The 13,450-nt window shown below is 39.5% G+C and overlaps 1 protein-coding gene across 7 annotated transcripts in view; it reads right to left on the bottom strand.

Annotated features, from left to right (window-relative positions):
* NAALADL2 (N-acetylated alpha-linked acidic dipeptidase like 2) overlaps nucleotides 1–13,002 on the bottom strand; it is a 1,531,400-nt gene extending 1,518,398 nt beyond the window's left edge. For all 7 annotated transcript variants that reach the window (XM_060100049.1, XM_060100047.1, XM_060100046.1 and 4 more), the window contains exon 1: nucleotides 12,860–13,002. The gene's annotated coding sequence lies outside the window, so the exon portion shown is untranslated. The remainder of the gene's footprint in view (nucleotides 1–12,859) is intronic.
* Between the last annotated feature and the right edge of the window lie 448 nt (nucleotides 13,003–13,450).

Genomic DNA, 13,450 nt, shown 5'->3' with positions numbered 1-13,450 from the left:
CAACAAGAGAAGCCACCTCAATGAGAAGCCCACACACTGCAACGAAGAATAGCCCCCACTCGCCACAACTAGAGAAAGCCTGCTCACAGCAACAAAGACCCAACACAGCCAAAAAAAAAACATTAAAAAAAAAAGTTTAATAAGCACACTCTGGGCAATATAATGATAGATAAGGAGGCAAAGAATAAAAGACGTTGTGTCTGCCCATGTGGCAAATAAAACATGGTAGGGGTGGGGGATGAAGATACATTGAAAATGTTGCTAATAAAGGCAGCCATATATACAAGGAATATAGGACCACAGTAGAGGGAGTGTGACTGGCTCTGGGGAAAAGGGGTGGGGACATTTACAAAAAGAGATATGGCTGGATATACAAGCATCTGTTATTTAGGGAAAGGAGAAAGGCATTCCAGGCAGAGTGTCCACATGTGTGTAAAGATGGGAGCATAGAAGGAGGATTACTTACATCACAAAGTGTGTTTAGGATAAAGGACAGGACATGAGGATGGAGCCTTTAATGGAGGCCAGATTATAATTGGCTTTGTTCAGTGGGCTAAGAAGTTTAGCTTCATCCCAAAGGCAGTGAGGAGCCACCAAAGACGTTTCAGCAGAGGAGTGATAGTATTAGATGATCAGATATCAAACAACTGTTGGTGGATGGTGACTTGGAAAATCTTCCTGGTCTTTCACCCACAAAGAAAGCCCCTCACTAACTTTCCTTTGGGAAAGAAAAGCCCCTTACAGCTTGACAAAGAACACAGAACAAAATGATTTCATCCTAACGCATATCTGATCTTTTCCATGTCCCCTTCCCCATGTCTGGGGAGATGAAAAAATGGGGAAAAGAAAAGGGAAATAGCATTTACTAAGTATTAAGTGCCAGGAAATGTACTAAGTGCTTCACATACACTACAGTATTATCAATTTAACTCCAAAACAACCTTCTGAGGTAGGTAAAATCATTTCCATTTTAGAGAGGAGAAAGCAGAGGCCAACAAGTTGTCAAAAATCACAGAGTAATAGAATACCAAGGTAAAAAACTGGGAATTAAACCCAGACTTGACTAACTTCAAATGTACTCATGTATGTAGGATAATGTAGTTTCCTCACATGCCATCTTAATTTATTCTTACAATAATCCTTACATAGTAGAGTGTTACTAGTATCACCTTATAAATAAAGAAATTAAAATTCTGAAAGGTGGTCATACATATAAGTGGGCCAAGGAGATGAGGTGCAAGAGAAAGACAAGGCAGATGTCCTAAAGACATTTTTAACTGCTTAAAAGTGAGCTACTGAAACAGATACCAAACTTGACAAGATTCTTCCTTAATCCCTCCATTATCCTTAACACTGCATTAATGAACATTGTTTTATTGGTTATAATGTTATTTTTGTCTATATTAAAGTGAAGGAATAACTATGTAGAAACAAAAATGTACATGTTATGAAAATAGGTAAAGATTTTTTTTCACTACCCCCCCAAAAAACATGTAAACCAAAAAGAAGACATGAGAAATAGAGTAATTCTAATCAGAGATAGAAACTAGTAATAATGGTAAGTCCGTTTTTATCAAACATTAATTTAAAAGTTTTGTAACTACTTTGTCCTAAACACACTCTGATGGGTTTTTTGTTTTTGTTTTTGTCATAAAAATGCTTAGAAGTGTTCAAACTGGATACATACTAAGAAGATGTTTAGATAATAATACAAACACACCAAGCTTCTATTATGTAGTTTTCTGCTTGCTTTAAAATTGAACTCTTAATAACAATGATATGAAAAATCACACAATTAGATTTTTACATTTGATACTGAACAAGTAAGAGAACAGTTGCTTTTTTATAGATATATACCAGGCAGCAATGAAGTCAAGAGCAACTTTCTCCACTCAAGGGAAGAACTGGTGATGATGAGTCACTTGAATCTCACTAATGTCACTGTCTTTAATATTGGCAATAAATTAAACCCTCAATACCAGCAGAATCCATACCAACATTCCCAAATTGAGGATGATACAGAAGTTAGAGACACATGGCAGCATACCATGCTAATCTTGGTAAAAGTAAAAACCAAGCCACCCTTTCTTTCTATACATACACAATGTCAGTTTTTTTAATTAACTTTAAAAAGTGTTTGACATTTAATAACCATTAAAATAGATTTTTTTTCATTCTAAGTGAAATTAAGGATTTGGGGGGAAATTACATCATTTTCAACTGCTGGAATAGAATAAAATATATTTGACAAAATGAGCATGCTCACTCTCTGCCTTGCCCTTCCTGTGCACCCAACTCAAATTTAGTAAAGTAAATGAAAACAATATCTATAGTTATACATATATAATGCTGTTTTCACCTTGGAAAATTGATATGGAACATAATGAAGATGACAATAATCTGGACCTAATGTTTAACTATCACTATAATAATAATATTATTATGAAGATTATTGAGATAGCAAAGCAAAAACTGAGAAGAGAAACAGGAATTCTTTGCTTTATTCAGATAACCTAAGAAGACTGGGAAAGGACTAATGGACAAGCAGCTATTACTAATTACAGTACAAATTTTCAACAGTATCTCCAAAACTCCAAAAATACTTTATTGCTTGTATAGCTGAAAACCATACAGAAGATAGCTATTTTTTATATTCAAAATCACAAAGTTTCAAATAAATGAAGTCAAAAATATCTTGTAAATTGCTAAAACTAAGATCTATGCAAACTGTAATTTAACAATACATTTACACTGTTCATATGACAATGAGAATAAAATCCCAGATCACGATTGCTGAAAATACTTCTGAGAAAACCTATCAGGAAGGATTTCTGAGGCCCTAGTAATAGAATAATTATTCTCACATAATCTGATTAAACAAAATAAGAAAGTGAGTGATCCTGACATAGCTGTAGACATGAACACCTGTAAAATCAAATATGGCACAATGTCATTTAATAGCACTTTTGATAATACTGAAATATTCTTTTTCTCCAACTCTGGGTTCCCCAGGAAGAGACAAGTCTGCTTGACTACTTAGGACCTTAAACAAGATCCCTCTTTCTATTTGCTCCCCCATTTTCTCTTTTTTGTCTGGGCAATTCCAGCACACATATAAGGATTAGTCACAGAGATGGATGGGACCACATGGTCCCTACCTTCATGTATACGAATGTCTAACCTTCCAAAACAAAGGTTTTGTTTGTTTTGTTTGAATTATTTTTGGTTGCCTGGAGTCTTTTTTGCTGCGCGCAGGCTTTCTCTAGCTGCGAAGAGTGGGGGCTACTCGTCGTTGCGATGCGTGGGCTTCTCATTGCGGTGGCTTCACTTGTTGCAGAGCCCAGGCTTTAGGTGCATGGGCTTCAGTAGTTGTGGCATGCGGGCTCAGTAGATGTGGCTCTTGGGCTCTAGAGGGCAGGCTCAGTAGTTGTGGTGCATGGGCTTAGTTGCTCTGCGGCATGTGAGATCTTCCCGAACCAGGGCTCGAACCCAGGTCCCCTGAATTGGCAGGCAGATTCTTAACCACTGCGCCACTAGGGAAGTCCCAAAACAAAGGTTTTTGAAGACAACTTGAGATTAAGCCTTCAAAAACTTCTTTCTCAGATGACTTGATCTGTTATAACTATTTTTTTTAATTTATTTTATTTTTGGCTGCATTGGGTCTTCATTGCTGTGTGCGGGCTTTCCCTAGTTGCGGTGCGCGGGCTTCTCATGCGGTGGCTTCTCTTGCTGCGGAGCACAGGCTCTAGGTACACAGACTTCAGAAGTTGTGGCTCGCGGGTTCTAGAGTGCAGGCTCAGTAGTTGTGGCGCACGGGCTTAGTTGCTCCGTGGCATGTGGGATCTTCCCAGACCAGGGCTCGAACCCGTATCCCCTGTATTGGCAGGCAGATTCTTAACCACTGAGCCACTAGGGAAGCCCCGTTATAACTATTTTGACTATTTAAGCTCTCCTGCAGTGTAATGATAATATTTCACCTTTCTCTTACATGGCCCAAAATACAAAACAATGTAGCATTTGTGTAAAAAATCTCAAAAATTAGAAATAAGAAAGTGAATAATTCCTTTACTAGATTAAATTCCTATGATTTTTTTAGTATCTCTTTTGTAGGGTACTGTAAGAGGGATCTCTGTGTTGATGAAATAGTTTTATATCTTGATTTTGGTGTTAACTGCATGAATCTACACATGAGAGAAAATGACAGAACTATATACACAGACTGTACCAATGTCCATTTCTGGGTTTTGATATCATACTATAGTTGTATAAGATATAACCAATGGGTGAAACTGGGTAAAGAGAACACAGGACCTCTCTGGTACTATCTTTGCAAATTCCTATTTATCTACAGTTTCGTAAAAAAAAAAAAAAAAAAAAAAAAAAAAAGCAGGGGCAGCTTCTCACAGAAATCATAATATCTCGATGCCAAGAGTATAGGAAAAACATAGAAAGAGTAAAGAGGAAAATCATTCCCGCAAATTTAAAAGATCAGTGTGGGTAAACATCAGAAAAGCAAGTAAACCAAAGCAGGTGGACAATGGTTATAACCTGAAGATTTGATAGGACTGATTATAAGCTTCTGAATATAAGCTTAATGGGACTAAACATGATGGGAATATGACAACCAAACTACTATCTGTACGTCAACCCATATCCTTTCTTGGGGTCTGAAAATATATTCTATAAAGACCTACTATATGCAAGAAATTATTTTGAAGTCTTAAATTTTATTTTAAAAACTATGTAGTTTGCATTGGATGTCATATTCACAATCTTTTATGATCTCAAACATTTAATTTACCATATAAGTGACTTAACTACTTCCTTCAAAAAAACTGTTTAGTGTATTTGACATTCCAAGAAGATAGTCATGTTTACCTGTGGCTTGGAGCCTTCCAACACAGCTCAGAGTACCCCAGTTGGAGAATCATCATCATATTTTACAGCTCCAAAGTGGTGATTTACAAATCATTTAGGTTGGCCTACTCTGAGGTAGACACTAGACCCTTGGTGATTAGGCTATCTTGGGGAAAATTCTTAGAAGAAGGATAACTGCTAGCTCTCTATGATTTCAGCTGTGATTTACTGGAAAAGGGCTTATCCTAAGAACCAACCAAGTACCTCTTGTAAACAGAGCCTCTCTGGGAAATATAACTCAAATACTATCTCATCTCAACAGGAAGCAATAAAGCAAGCATTTTCACAAACATACACACACAAGAGTAGGCTTCCTGCATAATTAGCAGCTATTGTGCTTGAAAACACCTGGTTTTTAAAGTTTTCTGGGAATTTAGCAAAATTAAATTTAAGGAAAGGGACCAAGGCTACAAGCCTTCTTAAGTCATTCCCAAACAGATTCACATCTCTTGAGAAGGTCAGATAAAGGATGCTTTTATCACCTAAATGTAATTAAAAATTCAAACTGACTTCTACAACCAGCATTTCAGAAAAGCGTTACAGTGCACCAGAAGGTGTTTACTTTGGTTTGAGCACTCTCTAAGAGTTCTGAAGCCTAGCAGGGAATATGTTTCAGGTTTGGTTCAGAAAAGCTGAATGGTCCCCTCTGGAAGCTGACTAGGCTGTGAGTGCTTCTTAGAACCAGGAGATGCTCCAAGAGGTTGTCAAATCATTGAGTGGTGTGTTAAATTGAAAATAAATATATTTTTAAATCATTACTATATACAGAGAGAGTATAATTTGTTTAAAAGTGTTTCTGCTTCGTGTTTTATTTTTTTCCTCCAGTAAGTGTAAAAAGATAAGGAGACTCAAAGTATATTTAGGAATACATTATTTGAGGTTATTTTTTCACCAATGATAATTGGACTCAATGCACAGGAGTAAGAGAGCACAGCCTATGTAGAGTTATAAATTTACCAACAGAGGCTGGACCAATATAATAAAGCCCTAAAACTGAAGAAGTTCATGAATAATTTTCTATGCAAAGGTTGTAAAAAAGCAAAAAGCTATCTGTAATATAGAAAACATTCATATGTGATATTGTATAGAAATGGAAATGTCAAAGGGTATAGAATTTTCATTATCTGTTCCTAAAGGATTCATAACTCTTCTAAAGTTTTTCATGACTGAACATCTAAAACATAAAATATCTGTAATACACTCCTAACCAACCTCTGGTAATTAATACTGAGAGCAAATTCCCATTATGAGTAAAACCCAACATTTAAAAAATTGAAACCACATTTATAAGCAAGTAGTTGGGGAAAAATTATGCTGAGCTCAAAATACAAGGTTTCTATGAAAGATAAATCACCTTTCTTATCTGAATTGCTCAGATCAAAATATCAAAACAATTAAATTACAATTTTGTCTGACATCAATATCCCATGCAACAGTGCAAAACAGACAACCCTGATTTCGGGCATACTGTTTGCTTTTAACTGGCAAACAAATTGAGCAATGAATCAAATTTTGCTAGAGAAAACATGAGGCACACTGCCAGATCACAGAGGTCAAGGGATTCATCAAGACTCGCTTTCTATACAATTGTATGTTTTTGGCTAAGGAAGAAAAGAAATCACCCATTCTCTCATATAAATACAAAAATACACTAACATAAGGACAGATATTTAACTGCTTCTACATCAAATGTGACTACAAATCACATATAAAATGAATCACACTGATTTTATAGTTATACGTGCATGAATTTTTATGTATACATATCTTATATGTGTTCGTATGTGTAGACAGGAAAAAAGGGGAGATTAAAGTTTTGTGTTTACAAGCCTAGTTCTTCCACATTGCTATCTCATCTATTTCTTTGAATGTGCCATGTAAAAAGTTACAGCATCATATTTTTGAGCTGTAGGAAGCCCTAAAATGATCTTGAGCTACCTGCTCATTTTTCAGTTAAAAAAACCAAAGGCCAGAGAAGACAAGGACACAAAAGCGAGCTGGGGACAGAGCTGGGACTAGAACTCTGGGCCCCTGACTCCTAATCTTTCGCACCAAACAATCATGTCATATCCTAAAGACATGGACTCCTGAAAACTCGTAAATATTGTCAAAAGAAACAATGATTGACTCCTATTGGTATATCATTTCATATTTATTTGCTTTTTAAGTACAGCGTTCTGCTTTCAAAAATCCACGAAGGCTTCATGAGAAAATTATGATGTACTAGACTAGAATTTTCTACCCAGGCATATTTGGATTTCACACACTATTCACCTCTAATGTACATTCAGGATTAGTCAGCATCCTAAAGCCTTTACATCTATAATCACAATATAGAACTTTACTTAAGTGCAAATCATTGATTTATGAATTTTCATTCTCTAATTGACTAAATTTTTTATATATTTTTTTTCTATGTATCTAAAGGAAATGCAACATTATAATTAAGGATATAGATGCTGTAACAGGACTGCCTGTCTCCACTACTTAGTACTATGTAACCTTGGGCAAGTTAACGTACACACCTTATGCCTTAGTTTCATTTGTAGAAATAACAGAACCCACCTAATAGGGTTTTGGTGATGATTAAATGAGTTAGTGCATACAAACCAAAACAACAGTGCTGGCTCTTAGTAAATGCTACAGAATTACTTTTAGTCAGCTAATAGAGTAACATATTGGAGCTAAAGGAATATCAGAGATCATATAGACCAGGACTTGGCAAGCATTTTGTAAAGGGCAAGAGAGTAAATATTTTAGGCTTCTCAGCCACACCATCTCTGCCTCAACTACAAAATTATAATCTATGACAAATGCAGACACAGACAATAAATTGATGGATGTAGTTGTGTTCTAATAAGACTTCACTGTTCATGAAAACAGGTAGCAGGCTGGATTTGGCCTGAGGGCCAATGTTTGCAGCCTCCTGATGTAGAAGAACAGCCACACTCTACTGAGAAAGTAAAGAACAGAGAGGTCAGTTGAGTAACAGAAAGTCAGCCAGCGAAGCACTGGCAGGTACAGAACTAGAAGCAAGAATTCTACAATTGGCTCAGTTCAATGAACTTTCTACATCTCCACATAGGAGAAGCTGCATGAAATCTCCCTATCCCAATCTACAAACAGAAACAATTGCTCCCTTCCCTACTCTCACACAACATACAAGTTTGGCAGAAAACTGATAGATTTTGAAGAGTGATAAGTACACTGGAGTTCATTATGCTATTCTCTCTACTCTTGAGTGTCTGATAATTTCCACAGTAAATTAAAAAAAAAACAAACCTCAAAGCATTCAGTTCTCTTCATATGGCATTTATCAATTCTCTCAGAATATTTGTGTACATTCTTTTCTACTCTACTAGAGACGGTAATTTGAAGGCAAGGATCATGTCATTTTCATCTTGGTATCACCATTTCTTGCCAAGACCTCACACAAAACCCTATTTTATAAACAAATGGTCCCTAAATAAACAAATGGTCCCTAAATAACTGAAGGAAAGCCATGTCAAACAAGGTACTATTTCCAACTGCAAAATTCTCTCCACCTTGTCCAGGGGCTTAGTATCCATGAGCAGTGTTGTCAAAATGCTCTTTCCTTACACCCAATTTGTTGCCAATCCAGTCTTCATTACATCATTTTCAAAATCCAGCTGAAATCTATTCCTAGCTAACATCTCTTTCCAGGTCTAATACCACCCCTCCATAAGTAGATTCACCACCAGCAATAACACGGTTCTCTATTAGATCACACTTGGTACTTAAAAAGTAAGCTATCTCTTTGATATGGTAATAATATTTTTAGAACATTACTGTAGTTAGCCAGCAACAACGGAGGTAAGATTCAATGTTTTTACTGTCCTCACCATAGTTTTTCTCAGATTTCATGATATAATCTTGCTTACCTTACTTCCTCCTTCACCTCTAGCTACCTTGTATTTTATAATCTCAACTTTCTTTCTAAGTCTTCTCTCAAGCAGAACTCAAGGTAGAAATGCCCTTTTCTTTCCTCAACAAAACACAAAGTTCTTTGCTTCGAGAAATTCTCAGAATCTCAAAGTATTTTCTCATCAAATACATCCGTGACCAAATGGGAAAAAGATACCATTTCCTACAAATTTCTTATGCACTGTGTGCCACTCATCACAATGAGAAGGAATCCAAAGAGAACATGCACACCCCTCCACCTGCACCTGTGTCCACACAGTTTTCCTTCTCTCTTATTAGTATAAATAGCCCATAAGCCTAGAAACAGATAACCTCTCCTGTTCCATCCTTAGAATACTGCTCCCCTCTCTCTCTCCTGCATCATCAATTTTCCATCTCTACTGACTCTTTCTCAGAAGCATAACATAGTTTTTTTTTTTGCACATCTTTAAAACTCTTTGTATCACATAGCCCTCCAACTAATGATCCATTTCTCTCCTTTCCTTTTCAATAAAAATCTTCAAGGGATGTATACCATTACCCTCTAACTCCTCTTCTTCTACTGCTTTGCCAAACATTCCAAACAAGGCTTTACCACCCACCACTCCAAGGAAACTGATATCATCAAGGTCATCAATGATTTCCTTTGCTAAATCAACTCTCAATCCTCATCTTTGACAATCTCCCTACTTTTCCAAACATTTCCTTCATTTGGCTTCTGTGATTCCACACTCTCCTGCTCTTCCCCTTACCTAGCATACAGCTAGCTCTTTTTCAGAATCTTTTGCTGGTAGCTCCTCATCTCTTAATGTTGAAGGCCCCCAAGGCTTAGTTGTTGGTCCTCTTCGTTTGTTTTGTTTTTTTGTTTATTTTATTTTATTTTATTTTTTTTTGCGGTATGCGGGCCTCTCACTGCTGTGGCCTCTCCCGTTGCGGAGCACAGGCTCCGGACGCGCAGGCTCAGCGGCCATGGCTCACGGGCCCAGCCGGTCCGCGGCAGGTGGGATCCTCCCGGACCGGGGCACAAACCCGTGTCCCCTGCATCGGCAGGCGTACTCTCAACCATTGCGCCACCAAGGAAGCCCGGTCCTCTTCAGTTTTCTAACCCCACATATTTTCGATGAATCTACCCTATCCCTTTGCTTTTAAAACCAGTTGTAGGTTGAAGAATCCTAAATGCATATCGTTAGCCTGGCCTTCAGACCATCTGCTTGACATCCCCACTTGGATATTTAAAATGCATCTAACCCTTAATATGTCCACATCCAAATTATTAATCTTCACCACCATGTCTTTCTCCTGCTATCTTCCCCATCTCAGTAAATGTAAATTCTATCTTTTCAATTGCTTAGGTGATTGAGTTCTCCCTAATTTCTTTGCTGTCACACTCCATATCTAATCTGTCAGCAAATCCTATGGAACGTACTATCAAAGCACATTCAGCATATGAACTTTTCACCACCTCCATGGTTACCATCCTGGTCTAAGCCACCATCTCTGTCACATGGATTATCATAATCGCCCAACTGGCACCCCTACTTCTGACCTGGCCTTCCTTCAATCTGTTCTCAACACAGTAGCAAGAGTAATGGAATTCAACAGTTCTGTTGGACTGTTCTGATCAAAACACTCCAAAAGCTTCCATATCACTTCAAGTAAATGCCAGAGTCATTACAACAGCTTACTAGACCATGCAATACTATCTAACCTCTATTTCATTTAAGATCGCATAACCTACTTTCTTCCTTCCTCTACACCACTCCACCACACTGGCTTCTTTGAACACACCAAAATGCAGGGCCTCTGCATTTTTTTCTTCTCTGTGACTGGAAAACTCATGCCCCAAATATCACCTGGCTCACTGCCTCATCTGCTTCAAGTCTACTGAAATGTCACCTACTCTGGGGGCCTTCCCTTATAATCATATTTTAAACTGCTAAACACATGCACACACACCTTTTCTTGCTTTATGTTTCTCCATAGCACTTAGTACAGGTATACCTCATTTTATTGTGCTTCCCTTATTACTTCACAGATAATGCTTTTTTTTTTTTTTTTTTTACAAATTGAAGGTTTGTGGCAACCTGCATTATCAGATGATGGTCAGCATTTTTTTAGCAATAAAGCATTTTTTACTTAAAGTTTTTTTTTAAGATATAATGCTATTGCACCCTTAATAGACTGCAGTATAGCATAACATAACTTTTTATATGCACTGGGAAACCAAAAAATTCCTGTGACTTCCTTCATGCGATATTCCCTTCATTGTGATGGTCTGGAACCAAGCCCGCAGTATCTCCAAGGTATTCCTGTACCTTATATTTTTCTATGTATTATATATAATGTTTCTCTCCACTGTAATGTAAATTCCAAAAAGGCAGTACTTTATTCCAGTGCCAAAAACAATGCTTGGCACACAGTAAACACGATAAATATTTGTTGACTAAATTAATAAATGAGTATTGAGCTCTCTATGTGAATCTGATAATGCTTTTTGTAAACAATAATTGTACCATTTCACTCTTTTTGGTCCTATAATAGTCTATAATACTCTTTGTACGGTACCAGGAATCATTAGATCATTCTTGTGAAGAGGAATTTCTTTTACATTCCCTGTAAGTCCTGAGATCAGAGATTACTGCCAGTTGCAAAGATGAAAAACCTGAATAGTTTGAGGTGAACGTATTTTTTAAAGATCTCCTCTTTCTACTAAGAATTCTTAAAGGGGAAAATAAAGAAAATGAGGAAAATTCTACTCAAATATCAAAGCCCAGTTTCAAACCTAACCTTTTCATTAATCCTTTCCTCCCCCATTCACCCAGAGCACTTGGTACCACTATCCCAGTGCTCACCATGGTCCCTTCTAGATATGCACTCTCTGGACGACAGGAACTGGATCTCTTTTCTCTCTTAGTCCTTCACCAGCTCTCCATGATTGACATTCAAAGAAATGTTACTGGATTGAACTGAATGGAATGAATACTACAGGAACCTATGATATAACTGCTTGTTTGTCAAGATGTAGTCCATCAACAGAAGCAACACCATGCTCTAAGTTCCTAAGGTTGGTTTCAAACAAACCCTTGTCCTCTGTTCAGCATGGCCAACTGAGGCAACAGGACACACAGTCCAATAACTTAATCACACATACAGGTCCAGGATCCAATACTCTGCTCCTCAAGATGTACAAGCCATGGTAAGCAAAGTCTTGCTAAGGACGACAGAACAGGAAAGGATACTGTCTGTGTACTTGTTATTCTAACAGTGCGGGGCAAAAGAAGACAAGACACCAAAGGATGAGACACCCAATAAAGAGGAAAAATAAAAATAAAATAATAATAATAGTAAGTGTGGATAAAGAAAGGGGAAGGGAGGACTAAAGGATGAAGAGGATGGGAGAGTGAGACCGTGGGGGAGATGTGGTAGTAAGAGCCAGACACTAGGGTAGAAAGCAGCGCAGGCGCTAATCACAGGCTGCTCCTTCAACATTCTCTCCTAAACTTCCTCGAGCAAGAGATGGTGCGCGTCCTCAAGAGAGGCGTTCCACACGCGAGGGCGCCCCTCGGGCGAGCCATCCCTAAAGCAGGGTCAGCAGCGCCGCTGTCTACCCCGGCCGGCGTGCGTGCGTGCGTGTGTGAACGTGTCAGAAACGGGCGCTCTGGAGCTGCGGGTCTCTGCACTTAGACGACCGGCTTCGGGGGATGGGCGGGGGCCGCGAGGCGGGGCCGCGGGCTGCTACGGCCGGCGCGTGCCCGGGAGCGGCCGGAGCCCGGTGCCCCGCGCGCCGCCCCTCCAGGTGGCTCCCGCCCCGCCGCCGCCTCCCGAGCGCCCCTCCGCCCGGGGACCTGACACCCGATCGGCGCGCCGGGACCCACGCAGGGGTGCGGCCCGCGCCTCAGCCTCGCCGGTCCGGTCGTGGGGACGGGAGGGAGAGCCGGACGGCTGGGCCGAGGCCGCGCCGCCTCCGAGCGCCGAGCTGGTTGAGGCAAAACTTCGGAAACAGAAGGACTCGAATTACCTGAGCGGCGCGGGCGCGGGCGCGGGCTCATCTGCGGTACGGCTGCCGGGCGCGGGCCGGGTTTTCAGCAGCCGTAAAGCGGGAGGAGCGCGCGAGCTCTCGCCGCTGAGCTGCTGCCCCGGTGCCTCCGCCGCGAGCGTCAGCCGCTTGGCAAAGGAGCGGGCTGGACTGAGTCATAATAAAAGACACGTTTGCCGAGCGAAGCGGGAAGGGGGCTCGAGGAGCCTTGTTAAATGGCGACAGGCTCAAGAATAGGGAAGTTTTGTTTGTTTGTTTTTTTTAATGGGCAAAACTGGAAAACTTGTCCCATGATAGGAGAGAGATGGGCTTCTTTTATAATTTGAATATATTTTACAAGTACTTTTCTATATCTAATAAGACTTCTTAAAGATTACTTTTTTAAGTGCATTGCCTCCGGACAGGTAGCTAGCTGGGTATAGTGCTGAGCCTCGTCCCTTCCAGCTTCAGGACCTTATTCTGCAAGTTACTTGAGTTCGTACCTTTGTTTCTTTCATCCCTTGAACGGGGTAATAAAGGCATGTCCCTCGGGAGGGAGAATATTGAGAGGGTACTTGGCATTGTGCTTGCAGT

This window comes from Mesoplodon densirostris, chromosome 5 (assembly GCF_025265405.1).
Source record: "Mesoplodon densirostris isolate mMesDen1 chromosome 5, mMesDen1 primary haplotype, whole genome shotgun sequence".
NCBI classification, from domain to species: domain Eukaryota; kingdom Metazoa; phylum Chordata; class Mammalia; order Artiodactyla; family Ziphiidae; genus Mesoplodon; species Mesoplodon densirostris.
Note: the sequence above shows the minus strand (reverse complement) of the source record. Positions and strands in the feature narration are given on the sequence as shown.